General features: G+C 40.7%; 1 protein-coding gene across 4 annotated transcripts in view; it reads right to left on the minus strand.

Annotated features, from left to right (window-relative positions):
- Positions 1-20,627, minus strand: part of ATRNL1 (attractin like 1) — a 999,362-nt gene that overhangs the window by 613,883 nt on the left and 364,852 nt on the right. The gene's annotated exons all lie outside the window — the stretch shown is intronic.

A 20,627-nucleotide genomic window follows, 5' to 3' on the forward strand; every position in this document is an offset into this window, starting at 1 on the left:
GGGTCAGCAGCCCCTGACTCAGAAAAGGTTCCCCACCCCTGCTCTATAATATTAAGACATTCCTTCCTGGATCTGATTATGTTATACCTTTCTTCTCCCGCACTTTATATATATATTTGTTTGTTTATTTCTCACTGTAATCAGTTATTCTAATCTGCACACACACATCAGCTGAGGTGCAAAAAAAATACTGACAGGAGATGATTTCTTTAATGCCACTAATTTTGGTATTTCCTTTCTGTATTTTAATTAATTTATTCCATACTGATATGTACACAATCACACATGATAAAAATTAAGGGATATACTTAGACAAAGGAAAGGAAATATTTAGGTTACACAGTATGCAGTTAACCTATGGAACTGACTACTACAGTGGGCCATATAGTCTAGAATTTTGGCTGGATTTTGAAAAATTATTGAAAATGTTTATAACTCCTAAACTGCTATAGTTGTGCAACCTCTTGCACCTTTAAGAGTAATCAAAGTTCTTATTTCAGAAATCTTGCATAGGGCAGGAATTTTCACCCCTTGTAAAACAGCGTGTACGTTTTAGGGGTATCATGGATCTTTGTTTCCCCTTTCTTTTGAAGCATGAAGTACTGGCTTACTACTGAAATACATGGAACAGTAGTTTAATCTTGTATAGAAAAGCCTGTTCTGATATCAAAAGCACAAAAGCAAATGCAGATTGGCTATTTTTAAAGTGGGTTCACCATGTTCTGTTGGAAACCTGATTCCCTCTCATTATTCCTTGCTCTATACACACACATAGAGACTCAAATTGTGGCCACTATTTTTTCCGTAAGAGCACAAACAAGCTACATGTAAATACTACAAAAAGTAAGTAGTCCAACAGTGTGATGTTCTCTCTTTTCCACTAATGACTCAATGAGTAGTCTCAAGTGAACTTTGAGTGGTTTATCAGATGTTGCTAGAAATCTGAAGTATTTTGCAGAAGAAAAGAAGATAAGTGTGTCGATTCACATGCACTGCAGATCAGATAACCTGCAGAAACATCTAGGGATGGTGCATACTCTGACCAATACTCCAGATGCATGATTATCTATTCAGTAGTTAAATCATAGAATCATAGAATCATAGAATAATAGGACTGGAAGGGACCTCGAGAGGTCATCGAGTCCAGCCCCCCGCCCTCAAGGCAGGATCAAGCTCCGTCTACACCATCCCTGACAGATGTCTATCTAACCTGTTCTTAAATATCTCCAGAGAGGGAGATTCCACCACCTCCCTTGGCAATTTATTCCAATATTTGACCACCCTGACAGTTAGGAATTTTTTCCTAATGTCCAATCTAAACCTCCCCTGCTGCACTTTAAGCCCATTACTCCTTGTCCTGTCCTCAGAAACCAAGAGGAACAAATTTTCGCCTTCCTCCTTGTGACACCCTTTTAGATATTTGAAAACCGCTATCATGTCCCCCCTTAATCTTCTTTTTTCCAAACTAAACAAGCCCAGTTCATGAAGCCTGGCTTCATAGGTCATGTTCTCTAGACCTTTAATCATTCTTGTCGCTCTTCTCTGTACCCTTTCCAATTTCTCCACATCTTTCTTGAAATGTGGCGCCCAGAACTGGACACAGTACTCCAGCTGAGGCCTAACTAGTGCAGAATAGAGCGGCAGAATGACTTCACGAGTTTTGCTTACAACACACCTGTTGATACAACCTAGAATCATATTTGCTTTTTTTGCAACAGCATCACACTGTTGACTCATATTCAACTTGTGGTCCACTATGACCCCTAGATCCCTTTCCGCCATGCTCCTTCCTAGACAGTCGCTTCCCATCTTGTATGTATGGAACTGATTGTTCCTTCCTAAGTGGAGCACTTTGCATTTCTCTTTATTACAATCCAAATCTCTTTAAAATGTTCAAACAAGTCTTCAAAAGGATATGTGTAATGCTGTAGCTCCCTCATCACTGACTGGCTAGAGATGGTATGTCACAATCACCATTAGTTCATCCAGTCAGTCATTTCTGGGGAAATGACCTGTTCAAGACCTGTTTATTCAGATTTAGGAGATATAGAAGGCAAAAGGGCATAGCATTATAAAGTGCTATACTGCTGTGCGGGTTGTATATACAGCAGTAATAACATAAACTCTTCTCCTAGGAGCTGTCAGGTTAAATGCATGCAATTTTACTAGGAGGGTGGTGAAGCACTAGAAAGGGGGGTAATGGAATCTCAGACCCTAGTGGTTTTTAAGTCCCAGCTTGACAAAACCCTGGCTGGGATGATTTAGATGAGGTTGTCCTTGCTTTGGGCAGGGGGCTGGACTCAGTGACCTCCTGAGGTCTCTTCCAACCCTATGATTCTATGACTGAAAACCATACAAAAGAGGGAAAAGACAGACTTTGGTCATTAAGATACAGGACTCAGAGCTCTGCCACAGGCTGGTTGAGTGGCCTTGCACAAGCCACTTCTGCGCCTCAATTATCCAGACTGTAAATGAGGATAATTTTATCCCACCTAAAAGAGTATAATTTCTTGATATTTGTAAAGCACTTTGAGACTGCTGAATGCTAATGCTACAAATGCAAACACAAGACAAGTGATATGCCCAAATAAGCAGTTATGAAAGGGTGAGCAGCCATTATTACTGGAGTGTTTCCCAGAGCTGGGGTATTCTCATAAGCAATTAAGTGTTGTTCGAATAACTAAATGAACTGGTAGCCTTAATATCTACAAATAATTATCAGTGATTTCAGACAAAGACAAGGACAAAAATAATTTCTCTCTTTTTTGGGGGGGAGGGTGTCTATCATAATACAAAATCCTTTCTTAACACTGCATAATTATAACCTAGTCTCTCAACAATTCTGGAAGCAGTATAGTATTCATGATAGCTGACAACAAAACTGAAAGCATGAAAGGTTATGCTTCTTCTCTTCAAGCATAAATATAAATACTACATCTAAATATTTCTTCGTTCACACAACATACAATGAACCAAAAGAAGGGGAAAAATGGAAGATGAATATAGCAATAGGTAGGGGCATCTTACACCTATTAGCAGCCATATCAGGAAAAGAAAAGCAATCTTCACAGCATCAGGAGCCCCCTAATAAGCACATACAATCACCAGTGTCTACCTGACCTCTTCTCATTATTTGTTTATGAAAACAACTTTTTATTCCCCATTCACACAAAATCAAAGAATATTAGAAGTCAACAGAGACAGAAACATTACTTTGGTTACATATATCAGCAACAGAGTTTCATTTTTCTCACCACATTTGTAATAGTATGAAAATAGATTTAAAAAAATAATAGCAGGAAATGCTATATTGTTCAACTTGAATGATAAGTAATCCAGGTCAACAAAGATGAAATGGTGCCAATTTAGTTTGATACTATGCTATTTTATTTCAGTCACATTTTCTCCCTGTTTTGCATTAGCAGAGAAAAATACAAGGAAGTTAAGCAAGGTTATGGTTTAACACTGAGTAATTTCTGTGTTAAAGATATCTGCATTTTTTTTCAGTAGCTTAGTGTTGGATTTATTAGAACAGATGCTGATCTGAAATAAAGCATATTATACCAATTACTACACTAATGGTTTAACAAAATAAATTATAAAGTGATATGTAAACTGAAGTAAATATAAGAAGTAAAAACAGATTTAATAATTATGGAATAAATTGTCATGGGCAGGAATAAAAAGGCTCAAGCATTGTAAATGCATTGAACAGTGAACTGAATTAATTTTTTATTAAAAAAATTAGATAATGGATTGTTTCAAACCTAACACTTAATTTGACACAAGAAAAAAAACAATATCTAATCAAGTCTAGATTCTTATAAACTTGTTTCTCTTGAAAAATGTAAGGGCCAAAAACTTCACTCACGTTTGTTCTTAGTAATTCACATATATATTTTTGTATGTTTTAAATATTTTATCAATACAAACTCTAAATTTTACAAACTTAAGTTGAATTAACCATGCAATGATATGCAATGCTGGATTTGATGCATCTCTGATGCACACTTTTGACACCTATCAACATTAATGTGAGTTACTTCATGCATATTCATTGAGTGCAAAGTCCAAAGTGAGTTCTGATGTTGGAGCTGTCTCTTATTCCCCACAGGCTGCATGTGATTCAAGGAGAGGGAGGAATAACAATGTCACTTCACACTAAGCTGTCAACAAACAACTGACACTGTTAGAGTCAACCCCCTACAAACAGACCTACACAGAGAGTCTCTTTCGCCCATACCCAGTGGAGCACAGAAAGGATCCATTTTCAAAATGAAAGCCACATCTAGAAAGAAATAACCTCAGACAGCTGCATAATGCACGTATCAGCATTATCGCACCATATTCAAAGGAAAAGAATCCTTCTAGAAACAGGAACATGGACCAATAGCTAATAAAGGCTATTTGGAATGGATGAGCTAAATATCTGAGCTGGATCTCCACTGCCCAATACCTCATATGTCTCAGAATGAGTACATGTAAACTAATCAAAGAACATGTTGAAAAATATTTTTCCTCTGCAAGCACTATCCAACTCAACCTCCTCTGAAAGACATACCAAAATTGAATAAGTGCTTTGTGACAAGTTCGTAACTCTCATATGTTTTATCAAATTAAAATCCAAATAATTCCCCATTGGATTAAGTTTTAAACAAGATTTTGAATTTTTCAAGCAATGGGTTATAAAAATAATTCTGAGAAAACAAAAATGCTAGGTTGCTACTTATCAACAGACTGACCATTCAGTAAATGGCTTTACTGAAAGCTGATCTATACTTTCTATTGGATGTAATTACAAAGGTAAGAACAAAGTAATTTTTAATACAGTTCAAAGTTTGTTTCAGTATATTTCACTTAAAGGAGGAGACAGACAGCAACAATGTGCAGGCAGAGTAAGTAGAACTCTGCAAATCTGTGGTTATCTGCTCTATATCTGTGAATATCCACTTGATACCTTTGGATATGCATGTGGCTATTCACGGCTCATTTTTGAAGACATGATTGTGAATGTGGATACAAATTTTGTATTCATGCAGAGCTCTAATAGTAAGGACAGAACAGGTCAGCAAACTGCCTACTTACTTTTAGGTTTATTAATTTAAATAAGAATCAATTATGCTCTTTTTTTCTTCAAGTGATTTCACATAATATAAAGTACCATCCATTCTTTTCTAAAAGTGAACATCCCCTGCATCACTACATGCTGTCATTTTATCTTTCAAAGATGTAAACCTTTACAAATAATTTTAAAGAAAGGATTTGATGGTCAGATACTACCAAGTAAGTTCGTTATTGTCACTTTCTACCCAGAAATTCACAAAGGTTTCACAAATTTTATATTAAGATACAAATGTAACCAACATGAAGTATAAAACCTGAGTAATTGCCAACATTTTTACAGGCGAATTTTGGATAGGAAGAAGCCAATGTCATCCATATCTGTGTGAAGTATCTGATTCTATGGTGTTTGTAATGATTTTTGGTAACTCCTTGCTCGTGACTGCAACTATTGCTACCTTTTGCAAAAACATTCAACCTACAAACTAGCCTCTGTACTTTGATACCTGAATCCTACCTAGTGCCAGTACAGCCCTTTCATCATAGAGCCTCTTGAACTGTTTTTCTGGCAACTGTTTTAAAAAAATGTTGTCCTTTGATATCACACAAAGTCCCACTAAATCCACATATTGTTTTAGAAATGTTCTGATATGGGGATGATTCTCCTGCTTACATATTCCACTGTGGTTTGATAACTGCTATCAGAGATGGAGACAATCTATAGATTTCAAAGATCTTTTAAAAACAGCAAGTATCATAAGCTTCATTTTACAAATAGGAGAAATAAGGCAGAAAGTACAGTGATGTGTCTAAGAGCACACAGAAGATAAATAGCAGTGCCATGAATGCATGATAAAATCCACCTCTCCTGATTCAGTGTCTAGTACCTTATCTTCTCCTGATGATCTTAATCTGCCCAATATTACCCAAGACACTTTTCTTGATCACTATTTTGCAAGTTGTGGCTGATTTATATTGTTCTCAATTATAAATTAAGGAAACAGATACTTACTCTGTAAAGCACTCTGTAAATTTAGGGCTTTACATGCAAGAAGAGATTTTTTTTCCTCTTTAAAAAAATGTTACCAAATATCCCTGTAGCTTTATACTCTTCCACATTCACTTGTCTCATGCCACATCCACTTTGGTTCTGGTTGGTACTCCTAGATTTATGTCTTCTAATAAACTTCATACTTTAATAAACATTCCTTTCTCCATGTTATTAATGAAAAGTGAGAGAAAGAATGAACACAGCAGCAGTTCCCACAGCACTCGATTTTATATTTCTGATCGGATGTCATTATTCTCATTAGGATAGAACCACAATTAATAATAATTGAATGACAAAATATTTATAATAATTTTGTGAATGATTTTTTTAACCCAACTGGGTACTTCACCATAAATACCACACTGGCTAACCAAGTCCAGTGCTTTGAGAGGATGGGTTTCTCAAAAACATAAGTACGGGCTGGACCTCCCTGGTACGGCAAGGTCGGGACCTGATTGGTTCCAAACGACAACATTTGCCAGACCAGGGGAGGTGTCCCCTGCCACAGGCTCTGCCAGCCCTCTGCCTCTGGTTCCCTCTACCCTCTCTCCCTGCTTTGCTACCGCTGTCCCCATTCCTGGGCTGCATTGGTTCTCCAGCCCCGGCCCACGCTGCCGCATGCAGCCAGATTTCCCCAGCCCTGCGCTGCTGTGGGCAGCCGGCTTCTCCAGCCCCCGACCCAACACTGTTGCTGGCTGTCTGGGTTATCCGGCTCTGCACTGCTGTGAGCTGCCACAGGTGACCAATCTTCTCCAACCCCCGACCTCATGCTGCTTCCAGCACCCAGGCTTCTATGGCAGCTGGCCCCATGCTTCCGCAGGCGCCTGGAGTTCCCTAGCCCGTGGCTCTGTGCTGCCATGGGCTACCAGGATTCGCCAGTCTCTGGTCCCAACACAGCAGTGTGGCTCCTCTAGCCCCGCTGTCCCCGGTTCTGGCCAGGCTGCTGACCCCCTGCCATTAGGCTCTGAGGCTCTCTAGTCCAGGAGCATCTGCGGTCCTTCCGAACTATGGATGTTGCCGCACCAGAGAGTACCAGTTTTCAGATATGCAACCTGTGTTCTGCAAGTTATTTTAGTGACTGTATTTCAGGAAACCCAACCCAAACGCCTCCCCCCCCCTGTCCCGCCTCATACCAGGCGATGAAGCCCTTGCTCTGGAAAAATGTCCATGACTAATTCTATAAGCAACATACATTTTCTGAAAGATGCTCACCTTTAAATTCTCTGCCTGCAGGAATGTTCGTTCTTAAATAATTGAAACAATTCTCCTTAAACAATTTCCTTCACACAAGGGAACACAGCCTCCCCCACACTGTCCCACAGTTAACTGTCCAAGTTTACATGTGTAGCATTAATTAGCATTACAGACAGCAATGCAGAGGACTGCATAAAATAGCATTCATAGAATCATAGAGCTGGAAGAGACCTCAGAAGGTCATCCAGTCCAGCCCCCTGCTCTAGGCATGACCAATCCCAACTAAATCAACCCGGCCAGGGCTTTGTCAAGCCGAGACTTAAACACCTCTAGGGATGGAGACTCCACTACTTTCCTAGGTAACCCATTCCAGTGGTTCACTACCCTCCTAGTGAAAGAGTTTTTCCTAATATCCAACCTGGACCTCTCCCACCACAACTTGAGACCATTGCTCCTTGTTCTGCCATCTGTCACTACTGAGAACAGCCTCTCTCCATCCTCTTTGGAACCTCCCTTCAGGAAGCTGAAGGCTGCTATCAAATCCCCCCTCACTCTTTGCTTCTGTAGACTGAACAGACCCAACTTCCTCTGCCTCTCCTCATAAGTCATATGCTCCAGGCCCCTAATCATTTTGGTAGCCCTCCGCTGGACCATCTCCAATGCATCCACATCCCTTTTGTAGTGGTGGGCCCAGAACTCGACACAATACTCCAGATGTGGCCTCACCAAAGCCGAATAAAGGGGAATAATGACATCTCTAGATCTGCTGGCAACGCTCCTCTTATTGCAACCTTATCTGCCATTAGCCTTCTTGGCTACAAGGGCACACTGTTGACTTACATCCAGCTTCTCATCCACTGTAACCCCCAGGTACTTTTCTGCAGAACTACTACTTAACTGGTTGGTCCCCAGCTTGTAACTATGCTTGGGATTCTTCCGTCCCAAGTGCAGGACTCCGCACTTGTCCTTTTTGATCCTCATCAGACTTCTTGTGGCCCAATCCTCCAATTTGTCTAAGTCACTCTGGACCCCACCTCTGCTCTCAAGCGTATCTACCTCTCCCCCTAGCTTAGTGTCATCCGCAAACTTGCTGAGGGTGCAATCCATCCCCTCACCCAGGTCATTAATGAAGATATTGAACAAAACTGGTTCTAGAACCGAACCTTGGGGCATTCCGCTAGAAACCGACCGCCATCCTGACATCAAGCCGTTGATCACTACCCGCTGGGCTCAGCCTTCTAGCCATCTTTCTATCCATCTTACTGTCCATTTATCCAATCCACATTCTCTTAACTTGCTGGCAAGAATATTGTGGTAGACTGTATCAAAAGCTTTGCTATAGTCAAGGTATGTCTCATCCACTGACTTCCCCATGTCTACAGAGCCAGTTACTTCATCATAGAAGCAAATCAGATTGGTCAGACATGATTTGCCCCTGGTAAATCCATGTTTACTACTGCTGATCACTTTCCCTCTTCTACATGCTTCAAAATGGATACCCAGAGAATCCCCTCCATGATTTTTTCCAGGAACTGAAGTAAAGCTGACTAGTCTGTAGTTCCCTGGATTGTTCCTCTTCCCTTTTTTAAAGACGTGTACTACATTTGCCTTTTTCAATTATCCGGGACCTCTCCAGATCGCCATGAGTTTTCCAAGATAATGACCAAAGGCTCTGCAATGACATTTGCCAACTCCCTCAGTACCCTCAGATGCATTAAATCCAGACCCATGGATTTGTGTATGTCTAGTTTTTCTAAATAGTTCCTAATCTGTTCTTTCTCCACCGAGGGCTGTCCAAGTCCTTCCCATGCTGAATTGCCTAGTACAGTAGTCTGGGAGGTGATCTTGTCTGAGAAGACAGAGACAAAAAAAGCATTGAGTACTTCAGCTTTTCCCACATCATCTGTCACTAGGGTTACCCTCCCTCATCCAGTAAGGGCCCCACATCCTCCCTGATCACCATCGTATTGCTAACATGCCTACAGAAACCTCTCTTGTTACCCTTCACATCTGTTAGTAGCTGCAATTCCAATTGTGCTTTGGCCTTTCTGATTATGCTCCTGGATGCTTGAGCAATATATTTATACTCCTCCCTAGTCATATGTCCACTTCCTGTAAGCTTTCTTTTTGTCTTTAAGCTTGCCAAGGATTTCCCTGGTAAGCCAATCTGGTCGCCTACCATATTTGTTTTTCTTACTACACATCAGGATGGTTTGTTCCTGTGTATTCAATAAGGCTTCTTTGAAATACTGCCAGCTCTCCTGGACTCCTTCCCCCTTCATGTTAGCATCCCAGAAGATTCTGCCCTGCAGTTCTCCGAGGGAGTCAAAGTCTGTTTTTCGCAAGTCCAGGGTGTGTATTTTGCTGTTCTCCTTTCTTCCTTTTGTCAGGATACTACTGTGTGGATTTGGTCCTTTAAAGAGGTCTCTATCTTTGTGACCTCATTACATCATGGGCATCATTAGATTCTAGGGCTGAATGTTTGAAAAGTACAGTAAAACTCCAATAGTCCGGCATCCAATAGTCCGGCATCAAAATGGCAAGAGCCTAGTGAGTGAGCTTCGGCAAAAAAGAGAATCACAAGGTAACAGCAGCAGCAGCTGAACTGAGCAAAATGGGTAAAAAAGGCTTAAAAAAACTAAATCATTACAATATACTGTATATACTATGTACAATAAAAAGGTTTAAGAACACTTTATTTACAGTATATAATGTATACAGTATATATATAACCTGCTTATAGTACTTCCTGATAGTCCGTCATATCTGATAATCCGGCACCACCTAAATCCCATAGGTTCTGGATTATCGGAAGTCTACTGTAATATGTTTAGATGTACAGAGCACAAGCAGAAAGTCATAGTCTAGCCTGGGAACTGTACCAAACTGATCAAACCTTTGGATCGCTACCCTTTCCTGCTTCCCCACATGGGAACTAACAATACGGTCAAGAATGACCTTGAGCGGGTTACTGCGGATTATGTAGCGCTGGGAAGAAGGATCCAAGAATTCGGCGCGCAAGTGGTGTTCTCGTCCATCCTCCCTGTTGAAGGGAAAGGACCGGGCAGGGATCGTCGAATTGAGGAAGTAAATGCGTGGCTGCACAGGTGGTGTCGCAGAGAGGGCTTTGGTTTCTTTGACCACGGGACTCTGTTCTGGGCACAAGGATTGTTAGGAAGAGATGGGATCCACCAAACGAAGAGAGGAAGGAGCATCTTCACAGGCAGGCTTGCAAACCTAGTAAGGAGGGCTTTAAACTAGGTTCGTTGGGGGACTGTGACCAAAACCCTGAGGGGAGTGGGAAAGCTGGATACCAGGAAGATATGCAAAGAGGAACGAGCAAGAAAGGAGGACCCCTAATTCAAATGGAGAAAATAGGGTGCTCAACTGGTTATCTGAGGTGTTTGTACACTAATGTGAGAAACCTTGGCAACAAACAGGAAGAACTGGAGGCCTCGGCCCAGTCCAAGAAATATGATTTAATTGGGATAACAGAGACTTGGTGGGATGACTTGTATGACTGGAGCACTGTCATGGAAGGGTAGGTATAGACTGTTCAGGAAGAACAGGCAGGGGAGAAAAGGAGGAGGAGTTGCACTATATGTAAGAGCACTATGATTGCTCTGAACTCCAGTATATAGAGGGAGAAAAACCTGTTGAGAGTCTATGGGTTAAGTTTAGAGGTGCAAACAACAGCAGTGATGTTGTGGTTGGTGTCTGCTACAGGCCACCGAATCAGGTGGATGAGGTAGATGAGGCTTTCTTCCATTTTGAGGCACTTGGAAGAGAGGAAAGCAATCAGGAATCGTCAGCATGGATTCACAAAGGGCAAGTCGTGCCTGACCAATCTGATCAACTTCTATGATGAGGTAACTAACTCTGTGGACATGGGAAAGTCAGTGGATGTGATATACCCTGACTTTAGCAACGCTTTTGATATGGTCTCCCACAGTATTCTTGCCAGCAAGTTAAGGGAATGTGGATTGGATAAATGGACAGTAAGATGGATAGAAAGCTGGTTAGAAGGCTGGGCCCAGTGGGTAGTAATCAATGGCATAACAGCCCCTTGTGCAGGAGGGAGCCCATGTGGCAACGGTATAGGCAAGGGGGTGGTCCGGCTGGGTATGGGGATGGCGCAAATTTTGCCTTTGTCGCCAGGCTCATAACACCCTCGCTACGCTGCTGATTACACAGATAAAGTGAGTAAAATTCTGAGCTGTCAATCTTAACAATATTATACCTTGAAAAATACATTGCTCCCATTTTGCTCAGCCTACTGAAATATTTCAAATTTCTGTACTGACCTGAAAAATATTTTTTTCTTCAGGTTTACAAAACATCAATTTGTAATTTTGATTTTACTTTTTTTTTTTTTGAATAAAAAGGAAATCTGAAAGTAGAAGGCACATTACAACAGGAGGAAACAGAAATATTAACAAAAAAATATACCTGGTATTTTTTAGACGCTTTTATCCCGGGGGAGGAGCGTGGACATTTTCCTAAACAGGTGATGTCACTTGTACTAGTGAGTGACTCACTCCTAAGAGGTAGTACATGCATTATTATACTCTTTAATGTGGATTAAACAAGAATCAATACATTTATTGTATAGTATTTTAACAAAATACTTCATTTGTATTGCGTGGGATTCTTTTGAAGATTGCGAAGTAGGGTTAAGAGGATGGGACTGTATTCAGGCTTTTATATCAGGCTACCTCCCTGACAGTGTTTAAAAAGGTGGCACCTACTTGTGGGCCTTTTTTACAGTCCATAGTAATTTTTAAAATGCAGTTTTCGAATAGCAGTCAGAATTCATTCCTGCTTAAATATATTTGTTATTTTTCAAATTATCTAGGATGAACCAACTGGATCCAATTCCCCTAAGAGTCAACTCCTAGTAACAAGAAAAATGTCACTGAAGTTAAACAGGTTTGCCACAACTCTGAATTATTTTGGTTCTATGACAGCTTTGTTTTCCATCAGTATTTTAATAACATATCTAATACATCAGTTATAAAACAAGATGTACCGCAGGCATTTTCTCAACTTCTTTGTACTTAAGTACTGGTACACAAACTTGTCTAATTTTCTTCATTTTCTTCCTTACCACCACTTTTACTCCGTATGAGAACACTGCTCTCAGAATAGCATAAGACATTTTAAATTCCAGTTCCCTTTTACTAAAGAATGGATCTTGTGTTTCCCACATAAAAAGGAAATTTTAGGATTTGAACCCTTTTACATTGCTTAAAAGTGGTATTATTTCACATTTACAAAGTGCCTTTCATGCCAAAGAATCCCAAAAGAAGTTGCAAACTTTAGAAAATGTATACTCTATCCAATACAAAGAAGAAAGAAGTCTACAGAAAGAATTATACAGTTATTAGAAGGTATGGTAACAGTATCAATGTAGTGGTCTAGCCATGCTGGTCCCAGGATTTGAGATAAGGTGGATGAGGTAATGACTATTTTTTAGCTTAACTTCCATTGATTAGAGAGACAATCTTTCAAGCTTATACAGAGCTCTTCTTTAAATTGGAAAAATGTACTCAGAGCATCACAGCTAAATACAAAATGAAACAGATGCTTAACGTAAGTAGTTAACATAAATTTCCAGGGACAATTCAATGTGTGGCCCATTAACCTTTCAAGATCCAGGGGTCCTACACATGCCTGTTGCAACATGTGTTCCTCACCCTGTATATGAAATACTCCAATAATAACTATGCAGGTTAAATAAGACAATTACTATGTCTTATTGAACTTGCACAGAAAACAATGGCAAGACAAACACACAACATTACATGTAGGTGAACACTTTTCACAAAGTGATCACTCTATATCTGACCTCCCATTCCTCATCCTAAAGGAAACCTGCAAAATACTTTGGAGCTTAAACTCACAATCTTGCTAGACACTAAAAATCATGGCCTGATTAGAGACACTGGTTTTATGGCTTATTAGAACAATCTATAACCCACTAACTCCCTCCCCCACTCCTCCTGCAAATCCTGACTTCCCAATAACTGTAGAGATGTTAACAGGCCACTTCATCTTGTATGATCATTTGAAATGTGTGTTACCTACTTATGCTGAGCAATCTGTTCCAAAATGTATTTAGCTGTGACGCTGGGACGTCTATATTGCAGTTAAAATCTGTGGCTGTCCCATGCCAGCTCACTCAAGCTTGCAGAGGAAGGCCTAAGGGGCTGTTTAACCGTGGTATAGGCATTTGGGATCAGGCTTGGGCCTGTGTTCTAGAGCACTGAAAAGTGTTTACATTGTTTTTATATTATATATTTCTTCTGCCACAATGTTTAAATATGAATATGTAATACGATAGTAAATGAAACAATGACTTCACATTGCTGTGGCTCTTCTGGCTAATGCCTAATTTTGCTTCTGGACAGCTGAGGTCTAAGTATTAGTTGCCTGGAAAATAAAAAACTTGTAGTCTTAAGTGTTCCTCTTAACTCCAGATGGAAGTCTCCATAGAACCATCTGTTAGCTCACTAATAGGGTAAAATCAATGTCCATCTCAGACAACAGAGAGTTTTTGATTAAAAGGGGAAGTCCCAGGACTGTGCTCAGAAGGGAGAAAGAGAATAGGAAGCAGTTGCCTTATGTCAAATCATCAACAACAGAACTCGATAACCTGAACAGCAAAGTAACAAAAAAAGGAAAGCCTCAAGAAGGGAACCCTCTCGCCCCAAAGGATACTGTTCTTTGGTACAGAAAATAATATCCTATATTACATTTATTCATTTCCATTTATTTCAGAATTGCTGATCACCATAGTAACTATTTAAATTGATTCTATCCTCTACCAAGAAACAAAAAAAAAATTGCTGCTTGACTAAAAGAAGCTGTTTTATTAAATTATGCATATCTCAGATTCCTTTATTTTTCTCTTTGATACAGAAATTTTCTATTAAAGTGGTATTGTTAGATTATTCCTATTTCATGTTTCCATAGCACATAGCTCTGACAGAAGAACACATTTACTTAGGCATAAGTAGACAAAGCTGTCGAAATCAATTAAGTGGTGAATTTGGTCCATGGTCTCAAGTAAAATTTTGTTCTGTCTTTGTCATTTAGGATTAACCCACTAGTTTTTGCAGGGTTTTTTTTTAATCTATGAAAGATCTTTGAGGTCTTATTACTATTTAAGATCAGGAAGACAGCAAAATACTATCTGTAAATTTCTACTTAAGTTTAAATACCTATACCTGTATTATTTACATAGTCTTTTTAAAGCTGTGCTATATTGATGATTTGTATTCTGATACTTAAGCTACTTCTCTATAAATACAACAGCATACTAATGAATTGCTTTGGGTTATAATGGTCTTTAAATGCTTAATAATTTATTTATTTAGGTAAGCCACGTCAAGCTCAGTGTTTCACTCTGTTCTCCTCTAGTAGTGGCTGGCCAACTAGAGACGGAAGAGCCAGCTACAGCCTTGACTAAGAGCTAGGTTTTTTAGCTCAAGGTGCATATTGTCATGTATTAATATCCTTCTCACCTGAGTTATTAATAGCAAATTCATTATTGAAACAAAAGAAATCTTTAATAAAAATTAATTTATTTTAATCATTTATATTGTTTGTTTTGTTTTGTAATCCAGTCACCTTGAACAATAAAAGCAAACCAGTTTCATTTAATTTCATGCATTAATAAAATTAAGAAAAATCAGTCTGCCAAAAAAGAAAAGGGTGATTGTCCTGAAAGGACTAAATGTTTTTCTCTATAGATTGCTACAATCTCTCACTTTAAAATAATTTGTTTTGTACAGCCACTTGGATTTCCTAAAACCTTTTCCGCTAGGACTTGGTGTCCACTACAGATCACGTCTATTTAGGGATAGGTGAGGCAATAACAGAGCTCTGAGACTATGACTTTTCATGAAGTTTCCCTGGCTGCTAAAACTGCACCCTGGCCTACACCAATGTTTCCCAAATGGTGTTCCACGGAACCCTGGGGAATAATTTTTTTGAAAACAATTTTCATTTGTGTTTGCCTCAATAAGTGTCCCTGTGTAATACCAGCTTAGCCAGAGAGTAGGGACAATGATGTCACTACTCAGCGCTACATGCGCAGTCAGTGGTGAAATCACCTGTTATATACCACCGTAAATTCCTGTACTCACTATCAGACAGCGTGGATCACATGGGTGACTCAATACAAATATATTAGCGCCGCATCAGACAAAGTCACAGCTTTAGCTGCCTACCAGTTGTTTTTATACGGGGTTCCGCAAAATTCTTTCAAGTTTAAAATGGTTCTGTGGCCAAATAAAATTGGGAAACACTGGCCTACACAATAATTAGAAAAAATAATGCATATCCAGAGCTAAAGATTGCTGCGTTTAGACTGTGTATGGTTGAAAGTTCACAGAATAGTTATGAAGAATATCATACATATAATTTACAACAGTGTAACTGAAATTATTTAAAATAATTCATAGATAATCTTTATATGTAACTATTAATGTGTGTCATGTCTCTTTTATTGCCATTTTTTAAAATTCAATTTGGATTTGAAAGGGATATAAACTTCAGGCCATAGTATTTCTGGACAGAATTTACTCACAGTTTATATTAACATCCTACATATGGAGATATACCGTTTAGAAGCCACTACTAAATTTGACAATATTAATATAACATTTTGACTGGAAATTAGACAAATAAAATTACAACTATAACTAGAGTTCCTTTCATATAATATATATGAGACTATTGGGCAAATAAGGGCTAGTACACAAGCCCCATAGCACCACATGTTCATTCATGCAACACTCAGAGTAAGCTATCAAAGTGATGCATACGGACTTAGCTGTGCAACTTCCATTAAGGCCAACTTATGGACAAATCCTACTTTAAACCATTTTGGTGTCAGCCTGTTGAATCACACTACTGCTCTTTAAAAGCTAAAGCAGAGCAGTGATTTAGTCTCTAAGCAGATGAACTTATGTTGTGAGGCCCTTTTCCTATATATAAATTACAAATTAATATGGGCTCTAAACTAGGGATGTAAGCAACTAGTCCATGATCTGATAATCAAAAGCTTATTGGATAGTCAACTGGTCCCTCAACTAGTCAACTCCTCTCTTGCTACCTTTACTAGCACTGTCTCCACAGGGGACAGAGGAGGCAGGGGGGTAATGGGGAATAGATTTTTAGCCATTAGGGAACTGGTATCCTAGCAAAACTGTAGAAAAGCATAAGGCATATTTTTCACAATAGGCTCTTCTCTGCATCTTTCCTCCATAAACTACAAATATCCTGTTCCAGTTTCAAAAGGGCTTAGTCGCTGGCTGATGGGAAGGGCTAATATCTGCATTTTCACATAAAAAACTATGAATGGGACACATCCAGCCTATTTAATTAGCCTCATTAACACGGGCCCTACAATTGACAGGTACTTCTTTTGCTGTTACATATATTGTGGAGTCTGTTATTTCCACTCCAACTCTTCTGAAGAAGTGGGTCTTATTCATGAAAGCTCATTATACTATATATTTGTGTTAGTCTCTGAAGTGCCACAGGACTACTCATTTTTAATATCTATATATGAATATATCTGAATACTAGATTTTAAAAAAAACTATACACAACTACCAAAAACCTAGAGATAGGAAATCAATGGACATGGCCCTACTTTCTTTGATGATGATAGGAGAATTGAGGTGGCTGGGGGAGTGTATCCCAAACTGGAAACAGCTTTGAAGAAAGTTCCACAAGTTCATCAACAGAGAATATGATCCCACCAATGGAAATGCACATAGGTCACTGAAGACAAATGATAGCTTAGAATGAAGAAGTGGTATAGAAAATTACTTCAAAGAGCATGTTAAGAACCTTGTCTTTGCATCAGGAAGGTATAAATTCTATTAGCATACTTTTTTGATAACTAGTTCAGTAGTCAGTGAGAACTCAAATATCATTGGTGATAAATATATGATACATCAGGTAGCAGTTTGAAACCCACTTTTCTGTGTGATCTCATGCTCCTAGTACTGTGACCCTTGCCTAACCTTACTCAACTCTATTGTTTCTTCTCCCATCAAGTCTTTCTTAACCTAGGCTATAAGTGCCTTAAGACAAAAACACTCACCAGCTCCCTATATTACAGCTTCAAGCACAATCAGGCTCCAATCTTGACTGTGCCCATGGGCTCTATACCAATACTAACAATTAATTATATTTCATAATAAAATATGTTTGAGGTGTCTGACTAAAAGAAAAAATAAATAACTGTCTTTTCTTAAGTACAGGCAGTCCCCGGGTTACGTACAAGATAGGGACTGTAGGTTTCTTCTTAAGTTGAATTTGTATGTAAGTCGGAACTGGTACATATAGTAGGGGAAACTCTAGCCAAACATTTTTTTTAGTTTTGGATAGCATAGGGAAAGGTTAACTCCCCTCTAATGTTTGTTTTGCTGTCTGTTCCCGTGTTCAAAAGATTTCACATCTATTTCTGTCCCTGTGACAAACTCAGGACTAAAGGAGTAACTCATCAAATACCAGACAGCTCTGCACCATGCTTTGAGCTAATAGCTTTATTTCCACACACCACCCACGGTTCTAGGAGGAGGGTCCTTTTTTTGCTAACACAATGAGGCCAGCACTTTGTTTGTTTTGGTGAAGTCTTTGTTTGCCCAGGGAGCCCAGCATGTATAGGGGGAGGAGGGGTGGAGAGGCTGCTTTTGTCTGCTGCAGGCAGAGGCCAGTTGGAGCCGGCAGGCCGGAGGAGCCGGCCGAAGAGGAGGAGGAGGTAGATTCTAGGACCCAGGTGAGCGAGCCCCGGGGACGCTGCTGCGCTCCGGGAGCCCGGCATGTATAGAGGGGAGGAGGGGCAGAGAGGCTGCTTTTGTCTGCTGTTCCGCAGCCTGTTGCTCAGGGGAGGAGACAGCCTGTTGCTGGCAGGGGGGTGGGAGGGGTAGCGGGTGTGGGGAGGCACTTTTCCTCTGCCCGGCAGCTCTGCGGGACCCCAGTCGGAGCCGGCCCGAGGAGGAGGAGGATCCTAGGACCCAGGTGAGCGAGCCCCGGGAATGCTGCTGCGCATGTGCGGGAGTTGCCTCACCCCGTTCGTATCTAGGGATCCGACGTAAGTCAGATCCACGTAAGTCGGGGACTGCCTGTACACTCTATTTTTAGCATAAGGCTCCTTGTTTATATATGGACACATTTATATTAATAATTCACTCAACATCATGGTATCTGAGCACGCTTGGTCATTTCCTGGAGTACAGATTTGGTATCACCGGAAGCCATATAAAAACTACCTTCCTATTAAATAAACTGATCAGAATTTCTTCCAGCTCAGATAGAGGAAGATTTATGTTCACCTCTCCTGAGCAAATGTAGATCATGGAGTCTTCATGGTTAAAATCTGATTGCTACTCATATAGCAACTCCAGTGACGAAGTTAACGACTCTTTTTTATCTAGCATGTTCCCAGCTATTCACAATGTAATCTTGCAGGAAAACATGCTTTCCCGTAACCTTCAACAGGTACTATTGGAAAGATATAAGAACAACTAACTTCTGCAGACAAGATGGTTATGAACAGCAGTGTCGATATATTATCTCAACTGGCATCCTATAAATAGCTAGAATATATAGATTAGATAGTTTAGAAAAAATAAAATGAGGGATTTATGCCAAATATACTAACCAGAATTTTAAATTTCAGTTAAATTCATTAATCCAAGGACTACATAATAGCTTTTTAAAATAACATCACCCTCATAGCTGTTCGTTCCTAAAACAGGTATCATAATAAAACAATAAAGATAATGTGATAAAAGTACACTTTCTTGAGTTTTGACCAAAACAGTGGAAGAATACTGTACAGGCAGTCCCCGACTTACGCGGATCGATCCGCACTTACGAACGGGGCTTTCTCGCCCCGGAGGTTGAGGCAGCGGATTGCTACCTGCGAGCTCCGGGGCGAGAAAGCCCCGTTCGTAAGCTGCTCCGGTGCCCCTGGTCTGCTGGAGACCGTCTCCAGCAGACCAGGGGCACCGGGCGGGTTCCCGCGCTTCTGAGGCTTTGCCAGAGCAAAGCCTCAGAAGCGCGGGAACCGCCGCTGCTGCCGCTTGAGGCCCGGTGCCTGTGGTCTGCTGGGGACGGTCCCCAGCAGACCACAGGCACCGGGACTGAAGCCGCAGCTGCGTGGAGGGAGGGTCCCGCGCCTCTGAGACTTTGCCAGAGCAAAGCCTCAGAGGCGCCGCACCCCGCTGCCGCTGCTGCTCTGCTCCCCGTGTCCCTGGTCTGCTGGGGGGGGCGCGGATAGTGTGCTCCCCCCCCCCCAGCAGACCAGGCTTTTGTTTTGGACCCTGGAGCAGAGCAGCTGGGGCGCTGCGGATTGGTCCTGCAGCACCCGCTCTGGGCACTACTGGACCAACCCGGCAGCACCCCAGCTGCTCTGCCCCAGGTCCTGATTCAGCCGCTGCTGGTCAGTTTCAGCAGTGGCCGAATCAGGATGCCTGGGGCAGAGCAGCTGGGGTGCTGCTGGGTTGGTCCAGTAGCGCCGAGGAGCGGTGCTACTGGAGCAACCCAGCAGCACCCCAGCTGCTCTGCCCCAGGCGTCCCCAAGTCAGCTGCTGCTGAAACTGACCAGCGCTGACTACAGGAAGCCCGAGGCAGAGTTGCTCTGCCCCAGGCTTCCTGGAATCAGCGCTCATCAGTTTCAGCAGCAGGTGACTTGGGGAAGCTTGGGGTTCTTAAGTTGAATCTGTATGTAAGTCAGAACTGGCGGTCAGTTTCAGCAGCGGCTGAATCTGGACGCCAGTTCCAACTTACATACAGATTCAACTTAAGAACAAACCTACAGTCCCTATCTTGTACGTAACCCGGGGACTGCCTGTAATTCAAAAACAGTTTCTATTTACCCTTCAGCAATTCTGTTTTCTGCAGGGAAAACAACTGCAAATTACAAGTGGGTAAAATGCTAATTTCCTGAAAATTAAAACTGGGAGAATGAATCCTGAATAAAACTGACCTGTTTAGAAAGATAGCATCATTCATTATTAATATCCTCTCAAAAAGCACTGTAATTCGTAGCATTTTTAAACTACAAAACAGATTAACTGAAATAAAGAAACCAGGTATGACCTTCTTGAGTAAAAGAGAATCTGAGTTATACTGTAGAAAAAACTACTTAGCATAATTTGTATTTTATTACAGCAAGCATGATGGACCAGTCAGTGCTGCACTTCTTTAAATGTTTAAGACCTAGTCAGCAATGAGCTATCCAACTGATTTTCAATGTATAAACTAGAATGCTGCTCACACTTTCCTAAGCTAAAGA

The sequence above is a fragment of the Pelodiscus sinensis genome, chromosome 8 (genome assembly GCF_052426305.1).
Source record: "Pelodiscus sinensis isolate ZL-2025 chromosome 8, ASM5242630v1, whole genome shotgun sequence".
In the NCBI taxonomy this organism is placed as follows: domain Eukaryota; kingdom Metazoa; phylum Chordata; order Testudines; family Trionychidae; genus Pelodiscus; species Pelodiscus sinensis.